At 31.3% G+C, this 14,404-nt stretch overlaps 1 pseudogene; it reads right to left on the bottom strand.

Moving 5' to 3' along the window:
• Positions 1 to 7,471: 7,471 nt before the first annotated feature.
• LOC138894513 (putative protein TIC 214 N-terminal part) lies at positions 7,472 to 14,287 on the bottom strand (annotated as a pseudogene).
• Positions 14,288 to 14,404: the final 117 nt, after the last annotated feature.

A 14,404-nucleotide genomic window follows, 5' to 3' on the forward strand; every position in this document is an offset into this window, starting at 1 on the left:
ATATTTAAATATTTAGGTTTGATGATAGCCCATAAACGTGAGTCCAATTATAAGTGTGATAATTAGTTATTAGGATGTGCACTTTATGTGCTTGGGTGGGTATGGCGGTGAGTATAGGCTCAACTCGATGAGGTTCGTAATGAGATGGCCCATCAGAGTTTTATTAATTACAGCTAGGTCCGCTCTCTAGCCCTTATATAAACACATAGTCAGAGTTATTTCAGAACATCTGTTGTGTGTGGTAGTTGTCCCATTGACGCCGCCATATTGAAGAAAAGGTAATAGAGTGGAAGATCTAGTCCTTCGTCAATCCGCGATATGTATATGTTCTTGCTAATCTTGATTTATTTTGTGTTTTAATATCATATTTGATCTTGGTTTATATTATATGTCATTATTCTTACACCATCAACCATGTAAAAAAGAATATAGATGCCTTCGTAGAATTTGATCTTAGTCATATGTTGATTAATTTAGTGATTCATTTGGTCTCCCATAAATATAGTCTAGACTTTCTTTTCACACAAATAAGATGTGGCAGTGGCTAGTATCCACTATAATTAATTCAGTCTGACATCTGTGATCCAAATAATGTAATCCTTCTAAGTTAGTTACTTATACTCCATATGAGTTATAGACGAAATAAAACCTGATTTGAGCTTTTGGAACTCTTGGGTTTGTGCTTTTTATTTTGGATTATAATTACTTTTTCTCCACATAAAAATTAGATGCAAGGGGAAGGAACTATACCTTTCTGTGATACTCTATACGAACCCAAGATAATGAGTACATAAGTGAACAACATATTGGCACGACAACTGAATTTGAAGCACCTGATGTTACATTCATATTTCCTAAGTAGGGTGAGATATGTTAAGACTTGTCTCTTAAAGAAACTACGGACCATATTGTTTCCGCTATAGATAGAAATGGATCAGAGTAGAAGTCTTTGGTGATAGTGGATCTGTTCCAATTACCACCCATATATCATCAAAAGAGAAACCATTTGATAGGTCGGGTACTCGGGTTGGTTCGAACTTTTCAGTTAACAAACCAAATTAATTGTGTCGGGTTATTAAATATAAAGACAAACCAAACCAATAAAAATCGAATTTTTTAATCTCAGGTTTTCGGTTTTTTTTATAAAGTCTTCATAGCACAAAATATAAAATTTGTGCTCCAAATATTTCTTTAATCCAAGTACGACAGAACTATATAAGGTATTTTTCAAGAAAATAACATAAAATATGAGATGATTCGTGATATTGTACTAAAATATTTAATAATTAAGATAATAAAATCGCATAAAAAAATATTATCAATAAGCCATAATAAAAATGAACATAATCTAAAAGTACAAAGTTGCTAAAATCAGAACGACTAATAAATACTATTATTTACATGACTAAACACCAAAAAGAATTATGCATTTTATCTAAACCATGAAAAAACTAAAAAAAATAGATATCCAAGACTATGGTCATTCCTAGTACAATTGAATTGAATGTCTTTTGTTAGCATTAATATTGATTTGATTTTGATTTGGACTTTATATGAGTTACTAACATTTATGGAGTATAGAACTTATTGGAGCATTCAAAGTTCAAACTTGAAATAATACATTAAAAGAAAAAATTATGAAAAAATTTAAGAAATATTTATAAATTACACTACAATAAATACTTTTATTTATTAAATATATTTAAAACTTCTATACATGTAATGTCGGGTTGGTTTGATTGCGGTTTGAATTTTTTCAGTTAAAATCAAACCAAATCAATTATGATCGGGTTTTTTTTTCAACACCAAATTATAGTCGGATTTTTTTCTCGATTTGACTGGAATTATCGGTTTGGTATAGTTTGTCGGTACATCCCTAGTCTCATTGGAAATAACTTATCAATTGATAAATCAATTTGTCAATCTCAACCTCGACGAATAAGCCGTTCACATATTCCCTATCATCAATTTTTTATCGAAGGGAAAGTATATATAGTTACTTTACAAGATGAAAAAGAGTCACAAAATATGAATGAGGCTTTTAAATGCCCCCTGCTAATGATAAGTAGTTTAAGCAATGAAAGATAAAATAGAGTAAATAAAATCAAACCAAGCGTGGGATTAATTAATCTACCTATGAGTCATAAAAGTTTTGGGAATAAGTGGATTCTCAAAGTCAAGCGCAAGGCTAATGATAGTATTGTAGTTAAACACTCCTATTTCTAGAGGTGAAGTTTTAAGTGGGAGGATGTATTCTTAGAGCCCGTTTGGACATAATGAAATTTTTTCTTTTTTTTCAAAAACTTTTTATTTTTTTTCGAAATCAGCGTTTGTTCATAAAATTTTCAACTTTCACTTGAAGATGCATTTTGGAATTTTTCAAAATTTTGAAAAACTATAAAAACTGTTTTTCAAAATTCACTCATATTACTCACAAAACTTCAAAAACAACCCAAAATTATATTTATGTCCAAACACAACTCTAATTTTCAAATACCATTTTCACTTAGAAAAAAAAATTTACTCTTTTTTGGAATTTTACAATTCTTATGTCCAAACGCCCACTTAGAGCCCGTTTGGACATAAGAAATTTTTTCCTTTTTTTCAAAAAATTTTCACTTTTTTTCGAAATCAGCATTTGTTCATAAAATTTCCAATTTTCACTTGAAGATGCATTTTGAAATTTTTTAAAATTTTGAAAAACTATAAAAAGCTATTTTTCAAAATTTTCACTCATATTACTCACAAAACTTTAAAAACAACCCAAAATTATATTCATGTCCAAACACAACTCTAATTTTCAAATATCATTTTTACTTGAAAAAATTTCACTCTTTTATGGAAATTTACAATTCTTATGTCCAAACGCCCACTTAGACTCCACAAAAGAAGGAACAAATGAAAATGGTTCCTTATTTCAGTTGCATCTATAATAAGATATATGTCGTGATGTCTAATATCTGTTATGAGTTATGACAATTATGCTGGAAAGCAATTAAAAAGATACAGATGTATCTCAAAGGCACAACAATTATTTCTTATGTTGTAAGGAAAGGATCTGCGACTCAAAGGCTATACTAATGATGATTGTAGAGAAGATTTAGATGAGCGAAAATACAAACCTGAGCATATTCACCCATGCAATCGCCTCTATTGTCTAAGTAACTAATAGAGATGAGACGATTATGAGCTTGTTATTGTTAGAAGTGATAATATTGTTTAAAGTCATAATACAACACCCCGAAATTGATAACACTGAATCACGAGCTCTATAATGCGAATACAAGTCTGAAATATAGAAATATTGTCTGAAATAACAACAACAATAAAGAAATATAGGAAGAGACGCTAGGGACTGCGATCAGGAAACAATTCTACTTCCGTCTCCACAACACAGCTAACAGCTGCTGCTCACAAAGCTCGGCTAGATCCAACTCCAAAATCTGCACAATTAAGTGTAGAGTGTAATATGAGTACAGTCGATCCCATGTACTCTGTAAGTATTATCACTAATCTCGGCGAGATAGTAGTGGCAAGAATTACCAATGATACTCACTTAACAACCTGCTCAGTACATAAATATACAAGTATACAACAACGGTGCCAAACTAAGCATGACATACTGGTATAACTAGTCAGTGAACATAGAGAAAATATGTGCAAGTCTTATAACAATTTAACAGCTGAGCATATAGAGTAGATAAACGACTATCACCCACGAATCATCAACATTTGCATATAGAGAAGATATAATAATAATTAAGTTAATGTGCACGAGTTAGCATATAGAGAAGATATTGTGCCTTGATCCTTCAGTCAAAGCAGCATATAGTGAACATATGCATAAAGAGGCATGTATGCATTCCATAACTGGAATATAGAGAAGATATGCGATAAAATCATATATACACACAAGGTGTTTGCAAATAGAGAAGAGATGCAAAAATCAAACACTGATCAGTTTTCCACAATCCACATATACGCCATTAAGAGAGAAACATGAGAGGACGATCCTATGAGGATGGATCTTTATCCACACGTTGCACGGTATAAAACTTGGTGTATAACAATAGATGCACGGCAAAGACCTCGTGCCTTACCAATAACAATATCATTACAATTGCACGACAAATACCTTGTGTCACAATAATAGGCGTATAGCAAAGACCTTTTGCCCTAACAATAATAAACCACAATATCCGCACGGCAAAATCCTGTTCCATCAACTCAGTTCATAACTTCATATTCGAGAACCATATGCACTGATATATGCATATAAATGAAAGATAATCATATAGGATGCACGTCGACCGAGAATAATAATGTATGGATGTATGCATATAGGAATGATCCCTAAGTGGGATGTATGCCTATATGTACGTATGATCCATGAATATACTGTGCAAAATGACTGAAATGTTATTATATATTAATGTTTCAACCTATAGACCAAATGTGGTCATGGTACAGGGGTTAAAAACTGAGCAAAGTTTCTGCTCATTTCAGAGAAGACTGCCGTTCGAATCTTTGTGTTTACATCTTTTATTGGAATTTGGTTTGAGTTCTGTTTGACCTATTTGTTACTGCACTTGGAACTCTTTTTGTCCCTTCCTATTTAAAAGAGGGTCCATTTCTTACCCTTAAAAGATGAGGAACCACATAATTATTTTTATTCATTTATTGTGTACTTCATTGGCTTATGAGGCTTTTTAATAATTATAAAAAAAAAAATAGAGGCTTCTTTCTTATTCTTCTTGGTCTTCACAAATTTTTAAACTAGGGTTTCAAAAGAATCAAAGCAAAGGCTCTTTTTCTTGTATATAAACTACAATCAATCCTCTTCTTCTATGGTTATTATCTATTATAATGCAATATTTATTAATTATAAGTTATATGGCCCCTTCCTGACTCTTGCGTTTCTGTTTCACATAATAAGAAGTGGGTCAAATATTTTACTCCATTACTTTACTAATGAAAGACTTTATTTTGGATTCATTTGTTTTAATTGTTAAACTCATATTTAGCTCACAATATTTATTAATTATAAGTTATATGGCCCCTTCCTGGCTCTTGCGTTTCTGTTTCACATAATAAGACACAAATAGTGAATTTTTGCACTTGCTATGATTTGTTTTTTGTATTTCAGCATGTGAGAATAAATTTACCTTTTTGTATCATTTTAGTTACTAGTCAATCCCCTGCCTAAACCAATCTTTATTTTATTTTCTTTTATTTCCTTTTGGATGACTCTCTAAGAATTTGAAATAGAAAGGTTCACAAGTACATGTGTTATGCCAGGTAGGCTTAGGAGATAACTACATTCTTGCTATGCTGTAGAAATTGTAGATATTATATCATATTAACTCCATCTTTATAAGTACTTAAGTTATTGAATTATCAATTTAATTAGATGAAATTTAAATTAGAACGTAAAATATAATTTATTTTTGTGATTTTTAGGATCTTTTTAGTAAGGATAGAATGTTTGATTGATGTGGTGAGATTTCTTTTAAAACAAGAAATGCCTTTTCGGGACCACAATGAAGGATGAACTTCTACTAAAAGAGAAAACTTTTTAAAACTCTTACAAATGCAGACAGGGATGATGAAATAAATTTGTGCTACAAAATACTCCAGAAAATAACACGATGATTGTTCCAAATATTCAAAAAGAGATCGTGAATGCTTGTGCGAGAAAAACAATGAAAGCAATAGTTGGAAATCTAAATGGAGACTATTTTGAAATTTTGGTTGTTAAATATAAGGACGTCTCTCATAAGGAACAAATAGCTCTTGTGATGCGGTATGTCAACAAAGAGGGCAAATTCATTGAACGATTCCTTAGTATTGTTCATGTTAAAATTGCAACTTCACTGTTATTGCAAAAAGCAATCTATGATTTGCTTTTAGAGCATTCATTGAGTCCATCTCAACTACAGGGACAAGATTATAATACAGCCAATAACATGCAAGGAGAAATCAATAGTCTTATAACTTTAATTCTAAAAGATAATCCTTTAGCATATTGTATACATTTCTTTGCTCATCAGTTGCAATTGACTCTTATAGCCATTACAAAGAAATATTATGATGCATATCAATTTTTTTATATTATTGTTGATAATGTCTTGAATATTGTTGGAAGTTCTTTTAAGCATAGGGATATGCTTCGAGCGAATTGAGCAAAAAAACTAAAGGAGTTACAAGTGCTAGGTGTTGTTCATACAGGAAGTAGACTAAATCAAGAATCTGGACTCCAAAGGCCATGTTATACTCGCTGGGAATCTCAATTTAAGACATTGTGTAAGTTTGTTATTGCATTATTCTTGTCAATCATAAATGTACTTGAGTTTCTTACAAGTGAGGGTGAAAATTTTCTTGAGAGATTAGTGACAAAAAGGTCTACTAAATGACATAAGTTCTTTGGAGTTGGTGCATATGATAAATTTGATGTTAAAAGTATTGGCAATTATAAATAATTCGAATATAGCTTTGCAAAAAAAAAAATCAAGATATTGTAAATGCTATGAAGCTCGTTAGTTTCGCTAAGAGGCAATTGCAATTGATGAGATAATCTAATGAGATTTTTTGATAGATGACGCCTCTTCATTTTGTGTCAAGCATGGTATTGTGATCCCTAAAATGGATAAGAACTATCATCTTGGTAGTCAAAGCATAGGAGTTCAAGTATTACATTTTCTCGTCATTTATGTGTAGAAGTTTTTAACGTTGTTATTGATTTGCAACTTTTGGAGCTTCATAGTTATTTTGATGTGGTGAATAGTGATCTACTTCTTGGTATGGCTAGTTTAAGTCTAGATAATTCTTTTGCAAATTATTATAAAGACATAATTATGAAACTATATTCTCTTTGTGAGAGAAGACAATGATTTTTCTAACTTTAAAGGACTTAGAGATCTTTCAGAAACACTAGTTGAAATAGTTTTGTACAAGACTTGGGGACTTGTTTATTTATTTGTGAAGTTAAATCTAATATTATATGTCGCTACTGCAACGGTAGAAAGAGATTTTTTTCCCCAATGAAGTACATCAAAAACAACTTGTGTAGCTGAATTGGTGATGAATTTTTGAATGGCTGTTTAGTTTGTTACATAAAAGATGAAGTATTTGAAATTGTACTTAATGATGCGATTATTGATCATTTTCAAAATATGACAAGTCACTGGGCATAACTATAATGGTGATGTTTATTGAATATATGTTATATTAGGTGGTTCGATATTTGTTAGATATAAATTGGATATGATTACTCATATTTTGTTTGATTACTATCCAATAGTACTTTGAGGTTTGTCCTACGGTTCTAAATCTTGAACCCGCAAAGTTAAATTCTTGGATCCATCTATGCTTTATACATAATTTAGCGAATAAAATAACAATAGTCTAAAGTCTAAACATAAATACAAGACGGAGCTTCGATGGCTAGGTCTAAAAACAATATAGTATATAATTAATTAGAGTCGTAGATATCTACTGGAATAGAAAGCGGGTTCACTGTATAAACTGAGGAGTCAAATGCTAGCTTGTATTCCCATGTCAATCTTACATGTGCCTGTAAAGAAAAAACAGAAGTATTGCAAGCAAGTCTGCACACATCTGAATCGTACTCAACGATTATCATCACCTCTCTAGTTCAAAGACTGGAGCAAGGTTTTAAAGAAACGTCATGCTAAGGATTGAGATGGATTTGGCTATTAATTGGCAGAAGCAGATTTGTGTGAGGCTTAGCCGTTTACTAATGGATCGTTAGGTTTGAAAGATAAGTTATGCTGAGATTAGTTAACCTAATATTATTTTTTATTGATTGTTTGGTTTGTTGTATTAATCTAGAGATTGTCAATTTTATTGCTTTATCTTGGAATTACTATTTCACCATCTGACATGTATAAGTTATCCCAATACTATTTTTAATCATGGGATAACTTATCTCAAAATTATTAACCAAACAAGAAATAAGACGATACTAAATTTTTATCCCAAATTATTTTTGCTTAACCACCGTACCAAACGACCCTCTATCCCAAAATCTCCCAAACTAGCACACGTGGAAAAATATTTCACTTTGACTAATGATGATGGTTGCCCAGCAAAGTAATCTTTTCATCAATCACTAATAATTATGACTATTAAATCATTGTCACCACTAAAAAAGACACGATCATATACTACTAGAAAAATATGACTAGCTTTACATTATTACACAATATATATATATCTAAAATGTCGTCCCAATTGTCATCAATATTACACCAAATAGTTTAATCCTCCTCATTTGATGGTAATATCACAATATGAGATTATTCGTAGCCAGTGCCGACTTAATGCCTACTAATTTTCACGCGTAAGAGAGCAAATGAATTTTCTTACCCGGAGTTAAAAGTAAGAATTAAATTCAATAAATTACTTGCAAAGGTCTAAATGAGCTCAACCCATCTTCGGGTGAGGATCAACTTCAGTACAATTAGCTCCAGTATTTTTTAATGGGGCTGTGGATAACTGCCACATGCTCAAAAGAACTTTAAAAGGCTAAGATCTTGCTTTATATTTTTTCAAAATAAATATTTATTTAATGCTATCTGAATCATGAAAAATATAAAAAAAGATTTTGGCGTTTTAAAATTCTTGTAAGCATATGGCAGTCATCCACAACGCCATTGAAAAATACTGAAGCTAATTGTACTGGAGCGGATCCTCAATCTTTGTAGTTCTAAAATTCTAATAAAATCTCAAAATCAAGTGCATAAGGTCGGTCAACATAGTAGTTGTAGTTCTCTTGAATTTTAGAATCCGTATTAATCTAGTTTCTTAGCATTAGTGGCATTATCATTTTCATTTTTGAAAAAATTATTAGTTCTAAATTCATCATCGGACTAGAAAGAAAGGGCGGGAAACAATAGCCTCAACATAAGAGATATCATAGTGCCATTTTAACCTCAAAGAATTTTAAGAAGCCAAAATTGCCCTTGGTGTTATAAATAGAATTGTATATAAGGTGAATGTCTATATTTTAAAAAAATCTTAGAGTTTTTTACTTGGTAGCTAAGTCACTTTTTTTCTATAAATAAAGGAATTCTATTCCATTGTAATTCACTCCAAATTAATAAGAATTCTCTCTCCGTACTTTTCTCTTCAATACTCTTCTTCTTCTTTTATTGTTTCATAACACGTTATCAGCACGAGACTCTAACCAATTGAGTAGAGGCATATGCTTTGGTCACCAGGCTTTGGGATATGTGTATGGGGCTCAACCTTTACATAATATTGAGCATAATGATTGTCAATTGATATTTGAACTTCCTTCAATAATAAATTATGGATTAAAGGTAAGTATTTTTATCTATTTTTCTCTTTTAAATTCTTGAAATTCTATAATTTGATTTTAAATACAACCAAAGATAATAAATTTTGATTATAACACTAATAAAGTTTGTAAAAAATTATAACCACCCGAAGTGATAAAATTTCTATGTCTTACCATGATCAAATTCATGTACGATTGTGAGCGCAAGAAGTGGAAGACCATCCCATTGAATTTGCTTCATTCTCGTTCCCTTAAAGAGAATGTGGTAGCAACATGTGATAAGTCTAAAAGAAGACAGAATTATTACCGTGAAGGTATAAATGGATGTGGACGTGGCAATAAACGAAATTATAATTGTCATCATTGTGGTAATGGGAACAATAAGGATTCTCAAAATAATCCTTCACTTTGCGAAAGTAATATTTGTCATCGATTTGACATGAGATTTTGTAAAGCACATATATATGATTATGGTACATTCATGATATGAATATGACAACATGTGATTTATAAATACATATTCATTCTTGCAAGAATATGAACGTGCTAGTGGTAGTGAATAAATCACACTCACCTCTAGAAGGAGGTTTGAGATGAAACAAGAAAATAATTTCATTATTATGACATGAATGGTCATTGGTCATGTACCTATTGTGATTAGCCAAAATATTATGGCAATGCGATTATTATATGGCAAAAGTAATAGAAGCAACATATCTTGTCTTTAATGATTTTGACCATGACCATAATGGTATAACTTTCTCCTTGAAAGAGATATTCACCGTATAGACGTTGATGAATATGTGGTAGTAAAAAATTAATTGAAAGCTCTCAAAGAGTCAATTATACCATTTTGGAGAAATAAAATTGATTATCAATAAGGTATTATATCGTAGTAAGTCTCAAAGAAACTTATTTAGTTTCTAAAGTATTCACGAAAGCGGTTGGTTATATTGAGACTATAAATAAAGAAAAAATTTAATATCTTCTATTACTACAACTTATAGCGGGGTAATATGTATGTGAAAAGCTACCCGCTTTATTCTCCAATTTGTACTACATAAATAAAAAAAAATATCATAGTAAAGTAGAAGTTTATTGATATAAAAACTCATATCATAATAAACTTGGAGTATATTAATAATTGCACACGTCACAGTGTAAACCTGAAGTTTATCAATATTGATAATTTATCCATCTGGCATAATTGTTTTAGCCATGTTCTTTTAAGTATGATGTGCATAAATAAAGGAGAATTCACATGGGTACACATTAAAGAACTTGAAAGTTCTTTAAAATTCTCTTGTGTTGCTTGTTCTCATTAATTAATAGACCAACTAAAATTGGGATTGAATCCCATAAATTTTAAAAATATCAGAGGTGAATATGGGCACATTCACCTGCATGTATACCACATAAGAAGCATCTATGAGATGGTTACATGTGCGATTAATATGGTGTTTCTCAGATAACCTCAATAATTTAATTTAGAGTATATTCCAGATCTTTTATTGAAGATAGTTCATCTTGATAAGTTGGGTTACATCACAATTGGTTTAGCAAAATAATTTATTGAGTGCTTCAACTTAATAGCTAAAATAATGCTTATAAGAACAAATGTATCTATATCGGTTTGATGTACGTTATATACGAAAATATATTACATTCTTCCCTCACAAGTGGTTCAGGGTTAGGAACCAAATAATTTCATATTATTATTATTAATATGTTGTGTATATTTTGATTAACACCATAACACACAAAGGTGAGTTTTCAAAGTTGAGGAAGCAAGTTAGTTTTTCTAGCATGGGGGGGAGACAAGATAAAAGTTGAGAAAAAGTTACGTGTAATGAATTATCATTTGTACATCTAGATCCTCGAATAAGATCATATGAACTTGAAGTTCATAAAAGATAATTTGCAAAGCATGTCAGCCGCATTTGCTTACCCAAAAAAAAAACTATATTCTCACTGCAAATGGTCCTATCAGAATAAGTCGTAGAAGGACAAAGTCTATGGTACGCTTGAAGCGTATAGACTAATCAGTTTCAAAATTCTTGATAAAGAAGATGAGAAAATGATCTAAATGATCATAATAAGGAGGCACGTGATCTAAAAGATCACATGAGGTAATACTTCATAAAATCTCATGAGAGGTTTAGGCACCTGAAATATAAATGAAAAGACCTCTTTGTTATGTCTTTATGAAAAAAGAGAGAGGTTGGAACAGATATAAAATGTTCGTCAACGACATCTATGATAGCGCTAAATATATACGAGGATCTTAAGTCTAGGAAACAATTCAAGTAGGATTAGTTTCATATGAAAGACATGTAGTTTTGGACATGCGGTTCAAACACTCGAAAGTATAAGGTTAATGGTGTGTGCAATCACTTTTATCTATCTTATGTCTAGCATGACATAAAAAACTTGATATGCATCTAAAGTCCATTCATATGGCTTATATGATTTAACTTATATGACAATCCATGAAGGATTTAAATTGCTCAAAGCATATACAATTCTTGGTCATGAAGTACTACATCCTAATAATGTGATAGGGAGAATTTTTAAGGTGCAACATATTGATTGGAGTTAATATGGCTGATTTATTCACCAAATCTATGCCGACGTTAACCTTCAATAAGCTAGTGCACATGATTGAGATGCGAAAACTCAAGGATGTGAATCGATGCTCTCATCAGGGGGGAGTTAATACGCGTTGTACTCTTTTTCTCTTACAAGGTTTTGTCCCACTGGGTTTTCCTTGCAAGGTTTTTAACGAGGCAACTAGAAGACCTATTTTTAAACATGTGTACTCTTTTTCCTTCACTATAATTTTTTTCCATTGGATTTTATTTTAGTTAAGGTTTTAACGAGGCACATTATCCGTTGGATAGACATTCAAGGGGGAGTGATCTTATGGTTTGTTACTTGGTGGCTGAGTCACTTTTTCCTTATAAATAAAGAGATTCTATTCAATTGTAATTCACTCCAAATTAATAAGAATTCCCTCTCCCTACTTTTCTCTATAATACTCTTCGTCATCTTTTATTGTTTCATAATACTTGGTAAATTTTAGTATAAGAATACTTAATTATTAGTTCATAGAAAAAAAATAGTTACTTTAATCAACAGGTAAATGTGTTAATTCATATTCCTGTAATGTAGAGATTAAGTGGGCGTTTGGACATAAGAATGGTAAAATTTTGAAAAAAATAAAGTGTTTTAAAGTGAAAATGGTATTTGATAATTGCAGTTGTGTTTGGACATGAATACAATTTTAGGCTGTTTTCTGAATTTTTGTGAGTGATCTGAAGTGAAATTTTGAAAAATAGTTTTTTGAAATTTTTTAAATTTTCGAAAAATTCTAAAATTCATATTCAAGTGAAAATTGAAAATTTTATGACCAAACACTGATTTCGAAAAAAATAAAAAAAAATTCGAAAAAGTGATTTTTTTTTATGGCCAAACAGCCATTAAGAGTGTGTTTGGTACGAAGAAAATATTTTCTAATTTTTTTTCATGTTGGATTTATTTAAATATTTTGAAAAATATTTTCCTCATGAACTCCTTTTCTTTAAATTGGAGAAAAATAATTTCCCTACCAAAAGGAGGAAAAATATTTTCCAAAACCTTTTTTCAACCTTTTCCACCCTATTTTCCACCACCCCCCCTCTGCCCCAACCCCTCTCCCTCAAACCACCACCCACCCCCAATCTTGCACCCCCACCATCTACCCTCAATCTCGCACCCCAACCCCCTCACCCACATCCCATGTATTTATCAAAATTATATATTTTTTAAAACCATATTTTTCCACTCACTAACCACCACCATCAATAACACCCTAGTAAAATTCCACAGGTGAGGGGTGTGGGGAGGGTAGTGTCTACGCAGACCTTACCCCTACCCTGATGGAGCTAGTAGATAAGTTATTTTCGATAGATCATCGGCTCAAGAAAAAGCAAAAGATGAAAAGAGACAATATATCAGTACCATATCAACAGAAACTATAGAAATAATAACAACATCATAAGAACTAAAAAAAATAGATGAAACACAATAACAATAACCAGTAAATAAAGTTCGGTGCTATAAAAAACGGAATAGCTGTTTCTATTTCTACATCTCTTTGTTCCTCACTTTCCACCTTTTCTTCTGTTTTTAAGCTTCTTTCAGTTTCTTAGTAAGAATGGGTGAGGGTATTCTACCTAAATAGTAGACACAGGTAATAAATAAGAGAATACTAAAGATCCGAGCCATAGAATTTCTCAATTCTAACACAAGGTACTTATTAGATCGAATGTACTTATTCGATCTAATAGAATGATTTTGTTGTATCCAGACTAATACCAATCCAAGTCATTTCATGAATAAAATGTGACCAATTAACCAACCAACAAAACCACTTGTTACAAATAAGATCTTGATGTTGCATCGAAAGAGATAAATGTTGACTAATCTAGCTAACATTGAACTTGGTAAAATAAAATGATTGAATAATTGAAAAATGAGATTATTCAGGAATACACATTGAATGCTGAGATTACGCATTGAATTTCTGGTAGTAGATCCATAATCAAAAAAAGTATTTGTGATTGTTCCAGAAGAAATGAAATAAAATATATGGTAGAGCTAGGACAGTTATTGTATGAGGTCTACCTAATGCTAGATGCAGAGGCGCATAATAGATCGATATGAACATCATGAGCTGTCCCGTAATAAAATCAGTTGTTGCTGATACCTTCTTCTCGGTTCCTTCTTCCATAACCAGAGTTCGGAGAAGGAAGAGATAAGAGGGCCCTATGGAGAATGTGGTCAGAAATCCATAATAGAGTCCGACCACAACGACCGAATTGATTATCTTCATGCATAATGATACTAGATTACCTAGTAGAAAAGATTGAAAAATCATCACAAACCTCCCTTATTTCTTTTCTATTGCAATTTCTGGATTATTATATGATGACTTTTCAACTTTCCATATATAGAAAAGATATAGAAAAGATATAGAAAGAGATAGACTAGAAATGACATATGTTATGTCAATGACACCAAAGGGATATTAAATGAATGGAA

The sequence above is a fragment of the Nicotiana tomentosiformis genome, chromosome 6 (assembly GCF_000390325.3).
Source record: "Nicotiana tomentosiformis chromosome 6, ASM39032v3, whole genome shotgun sequence".
In the NCBI taxonomy this organism is placed as follows: Eukaryota; Viridiplantae; Streptophyta; class Magnoliopsida; order Solanales; family Solanaceae; genus Nicotiana; species Nicotiana tomentosiformis.